The sequence below is a fragment of the Artibeus jamaicensis genome, unplaced genomic scaffold (assembly GCF_021234435.1).
Source record: "Artibeus jamaicensis isolate MK-2021 breed Jamaican fruit bat unplaced genomic scaffold, CSHL_Jam_final contig_69, whole genome shotgun sequence".
In the NCBI taxonomy this organism is placed as follows: Eukaryota; Metazoa; Chordata; class Mammalia; order Chiroptera; family Phyllostomidae; genus Artibeus; species Artibeus jamaicensis.
In genome coordinates, this window is record NW_026521927.1 from 635,902 (window position 1) to 641,677 (window position 5,776).

General features: G+C 41.0%; 1 pseudogene; it reads left to right on the top strand.

Annotated features, from left to right (window-relative positions):
- Positions 1–3,955: 3,955 nt before the first annotated feature.
- LOC128628322 (olfactory receptor 51L1-like) lies at positions 3,956–4,920 on the top strand (annotated as a pseudogene).
- Positions 4,921–5,776: the final 856 nt, after the last annotated feature.

Sequence of the window (5,776 nt, forward strand, 5' to 3'; positions counted from 1 at the left end):
ACCTGCATCCATCTAAGGAGTTTCCTCAAAGAGTCTAACACCCCAGGGAGAAGGGCAAATAACTTTATATTATACCTGTCAGTGGTGCAGCAAATCCAGAGTTAATCAGAAGAGGCTGGGAGAGGAGTGAGAAGTGCCACAGGAGTCAGGAAAGAGGCTACCAACAGCAAGGGACCAGTAAGTTAATGAAGGTCTTCTGGTCTGTGAATAGAGGCAGTCAGTCAAATCCCTTCTCTTGATACCCTTGATCTAGCAGGTCTAAAAGTAGGGTTAATGGCTAGGGCAGCTTCCAGGACCATGACTGGTCTAGGGTTAGAAGTTCTGTCTTCTTTGATCTCATCACAATGTTTCTGGTCAGAAAGAAAGACCAGAACTTATTACTGGGCTGGGTTTTGGACTGTAGTGATACAGGATCATATCAGGCAAAGAATCATAATCTCAGCAACTCCACCCTGAAGGAGGCATCTTCTAGCAATTCAGAGTACTTCTTTTTAAAATTTATTTAATTATTGTTCAAGTACAGTTTTCTGTTTTTTACTACCATCCCAGCCCACCCCCCAGTGCTCCCACCTCCCTCCCATTTCCACCCCCCTTAGTTGTTGTCCATGTGTCCTTTATACTAGTTCCAGTAAATCCTTCCCCTTTTCCCCCTGAAATTCCCTCCCTATTCACAGTCCCATTAAACTCAACAGTTTTCCTAGAGAGGAAGAGAGGAACTGTGAAATTGTCCATTACAGAATAAAGCTATGGTAGTGAGGGTCTTAGTCACTTCACCAAAGTCATGTGGCTGTCTTGTCCAAAAACTTCTTAGAGCTCACTGTGTCAAATCGTGAGTTTATCACTTTTTGTACTTATCAGATCCCTTGCTGACTTTCCCTCAGAGCCCCCTGTAGACTGGAAGGGAATAGTTGTAGTTGTCATATAGTAGGTGATTGTTATGGAGACCTTTCAATAAGAAAGTGCTCTTGGAAACCACAAACAATAATAATCTACATATATTGCATGTGTGGTTCTAACTGCAGTACATTTAGAGTTGCATATAAAGGGTTTTATAACCAACAAGTTAGATATAACAATTGTCTTAATTTTTCCAGCAAAGAAACTAAGATAAGCAAATACTTTGCACAATGATAAAGTTCATAAATATTGGAGCTCTGATTTGAAGCAAATTTGATTACAGAACTGCTTTCTTAACCACCACACTTTGTTGCCTAATAAACCTCTGTCTATCGAGTCCCAGGGCTAGATAGACCATCACTGTCTAATGGCTGCAAGATGGGAAGACTGAACAAAGGGCTGTGGGAGTTTTTCTGGTCTTTGACTCTAGGGTACCAACCTCAGGCTCCTCAGCACGTCATCCTCCCTATTTCTCATAACCCACGATATCAGTCCATCAGTGTCTGGCAATGTCTTCTCTTTGCTATCCTTTGTGTCACCCAGCCTGCCCTTTCCTGTTGTGTCACAGGAGACTTTCTCTTCTCCTCAGACCCCTTCCTCCTTTTTCACTTGACCTTCCATTCTTCCTCTCCCCATTCTCTCAGTCCCTAAGCAGCCTACCAATTTATTCACTGGCTTTTCCCTTCACTCCTCCTCAGTCTATTTTCTATCTGCAGCTCTCTAAGCCTTTCTGTTGTCCTCCTCCCTTCTCATTCTTTTAGCAAACCTCTCTCTGACCTTAGTTTCTCCATGCTCCAGCCCCTTCATCCTGTCTCCACTCTCCCTCATCTTCTGTTCCCAATTTCTTCCTCTGTTTCACAACGTTCCATCCTCTCTAACTCTCAGCCTGCCTTATTGTTTCCATCAACATCTTTCTCTCCAGCTTTCACCACATCCCCATTCTTCCTCCATTTTCTCATGGTCTGCAGCCTCTTACATCACTTGAACTATGACTGTCCCTAGCTTTGCCTCTCTTCATATTCAAAATTAGTCATCTTTTCACTGTCCCATAGTTTTCTCCTAACTGACCCTCATTATAACTTTTCCCTAGCCTCATCCTAGAGTCTATCCTCAGCCTTCCTTTCTGTCCCTCTGTATATTCTGTGATCTGTTTCCAAGTACCCACTTTAACATTGTCTCCCATTTGCTCCTTCAGTGCTCTAGTCTCTCAGTAGATGCCCAATCTTTGATGGTACATGAGACCTTATGCTGAGGTCTGAAGCATTCTCATATTAAAGAGGAGATAGGCTTTATTTCTGTATACCAGGGGAGAGTAAAACATAGGAATAATAGGAAAAATTATAAGAAAATCAGTTTTCAGTTGGAAGCAACTACAAATATATTTATTGTTAATTATATCCCAGGTTTTGTGCTGTTTTGTACACATAGTATGCCAGTTAAAGCACATCCCTTCCTTGATTAGAAAATATCATTATCATGACTTTACTAATGAGAATACAAAAACATTATATCAAACTCTGAAATCCAAAAATAAGGGTTTCTTCTGAGCATCTGTCCAGTACCTCTGTTTCTAGTATTTAGTAAATAAATTTGAGCAAGGCACAGATGTGTTGTTGTTGCTTCTCTTTCATGGTTCACTCACTGATGTATTTCTTGCAATACCCATTTAAGGCAGATTGCTCTAACAAGCTTACCTGTGTTGGGTCTCCAGCTTGTTCTCTGGGGAGAGATATCTTTGAAAATATAGAAACAAAAGAAAGAAAAATGAGAATCAAAGGAACAGTCATGTCAGTACACTCTGGAGTTAGACTTGAAAGAAATTTCAGGAACTATAGTGAAGGACAAATACCATATGATCTCACCTTTAACAGGAAGCTAAATAACAAAATAAACAAGCAAATAGAATAAAAACGGAGACACTAAAATAGAGAACAAGTGGGCAGCGACCAGAGGGGAGAGAGAAGGGAATTTAAGGGGAAAAACGGGGAGGGATTGTGAAGAACAAGTATGAAAGACACAGGGATGAGGACTGTGGGGGGGGGATGGGAGGGAGGTGGGGAGATGGGGCTGGGGGGCTGGGATGGGAGAAATAGACAAAAAAAATGTACTTGAAAAACAATTAAATAAAAATTAAAAATAAATAAATATGTAAACTAATTCTCCCACCAACCCCCCCCACCGGAAAACATATTTATAGACACAGACAATAGGATGGTGATTTCCAGAGGGTCAGCAAAGTAAGGAAGGTACAGGATGATAGAGGGGGTATAAATGGTGATGGGAGGGGACTTGACTTGGGGTGATAAACACACAATACAATATACAGATGATGTATTATTGAATTATACACTTGAAACCTATATAATTTATTAATCAATGTCACAGAAAATTCAATAATTTTTTTAAAAGATGTAAAATAAATTTGTGTGACTTTGTGAGGGGAAGAACAAAATTGCCAGGGGACCTGAGAAGATGCCTGAGGTTTAAGATGCTAGACAGTGAGTCATGGGTTCTTCAGGAGAGGATGAGTTTGGAGAGAAACATGAACATGCAGACAGGATCACATCATGACGATAAGGAGAAAAAAACAGATTAGATGAGGCAACTCTGTACAGGTAAACAATTGGTTTGGAAAAATTGGAGATAATTTTTCCTACAGAAAATGCTTGCAGTGAATATACAAAAAAATAAAGTAACTAATTTTTGAGAATCTGCACATTCTGTTCAATTGAGCTCTAAAGATTTTTCTAAGAGGAGAAAAAGGCTTCTTTACCTGGTGCTCAAGAACAAGAAAGGGAAAACATTTGTTGAAGCTTAATGTCATTGATGTAGGAAAAGGATTAGATGGGAATGAGAGAAAGAGGGGGGGAAGCAAAAAAACACAAGCTGCTTGTGAGGGCTGTTGTTCATTGAGAGGTCACTGAGTTCCAGAGTATGCAGAGGCCAGACCAGCCAGCAGGCGATTGGTGTCTAATGATAGCAGGACTGCTCATAGTTACTGGTCTGGTCATATTCAATCATTCTGTCACCTTTGTCAGAGTGAATAGGCTTCCTGAGAATGAGAATGCCCATCTTATCAAGTACCAACTTGAGCTTCTCTACATTCCTGCTGACAGGCTTCCCAGGCCCGGAATGGGCTCACCATTGGATATCACTGCCCATTTTCGTAGGATACCTTGTGGCCATCCTGGGTAACACCACCATCTTGCATCTGGTACGAACTGACCCTTCTCTCCACCAGCCTATGTACTACTTCCTGGCCATCCTGGCTGTGACAGACTTGGGCCTATGCATGTCCACTCTTCCCTCAATGCTGAGAGTGCTGTGGTTTGATGCTCGGATGGTGCACCTGGTGCCATGTTTTCTCTTTGCCATGTGAAAACAACATTTTCTACACTCCTTCTCTTTCATGGAGTCAGCCGTGCTCTTTGCTATGGCTCTGGACCGCCTGGTGGCCATCTGATTCCCACTGCGCTATGCATCTGTGCTCACTGGGCCTCATGTGGCATTGGCAGGGCTTGTGCTGGGCATGCAAAGTGCTGCCATTACTGCTGCACCTTCACTGCACCTACTGAAATTTGACTACTGTCACCCTGGGGCACTGTCCCATGCTTACTGCCTTCACCAGGACATGATCCGCCTGGCGTGCTCTGACACACGTTTCAACAGACTTTATGGGCTGTGCATCATCATGCTGGCCATGGGCTCTGATGTCCTTTTTATCTTGCTCTCTTGCACTATCATCCTCCACACAGTGCTGGCCATTGCCTCAGCAGGGGAGAGGCTTAAGGCCCCCAATACCTGTGCTCCCACATTCTGGCTGTGCTCTGCTTCTGTGTGCCTGTGCCAGGCCTGTCCATCGTGCACAGATTCGGGCACCACACTTCACCCCTGGTGCACACCCTCATGGGCACTGTGTCTGTGCTCTTCCCACCCCTGATGAACCCGGTCATCTATAGCATCAAGACCCAGCAAATCCGCAGGGCCAGTCTCAAGGTATTTTCACTGGGGAAGATGCACTGAGACATTGGGCATGGACCACATTGTTCAAAATAGGGAATATATTAACACTGCTTTTTAGAGCCCTCTTAAAGCAGTGCAATTTCTGTTTGTTCATTTTTAGTTTGATCAACTGATTGTACATTATGAATTGACTCTAATGTAAAAATCAAATATAGTTGATGCTTATTACTACTTAATATATCTTTATAAACATATAATCACTATTTTCTTACAGTGAAAAGAATGATTTGTTTTATATAAATGTTTCCATTTTCAACACAATTTTTGTATTTTCTTCTGTACTGATCTGTTAGAACTCTAATTTTATAATAACTTTATTGGGAATAATTTTGTGTGATAATATGGAAAGATGAATACTCACTTTATATTTCTTGAATTGACTAATAAGTTTACCACCACTTTTCACACTATATTTTATTATATCTATCAAATATAACCTCATTGTAAATTTTTAAAAATCTTTCTAATTTACTTTTATTTTTAACTTCACTTGTCCATTTCATAGTTTGAGACAGAAATAAGTCCTGAGATCCTACTATATTTTTCCTCAACTTTCTTTAATTATCCAATTGCACAAATACACTTTATTTATGTTATCCACATTTATTTCTTTCTATCATTATTATTAAAGTGTCTTAAAATTATAATTACAAATATAAAACATCCATCCAAGAAACTTATTTAAAGCAGAAGAAAAATTTCAGTGTCTCTGGTTATATTTATCAGAGGGGAGATGGAAGGAGACAGTACAGGGAAAGTGGGAAGGGTTTTCAGGAACAAGTATAAAGGACACATGGACAAAACCAAAAGGGGGGTAGAATCAAGGGTGGAAAGTGGGGATGGGCTGGGGTGGTGG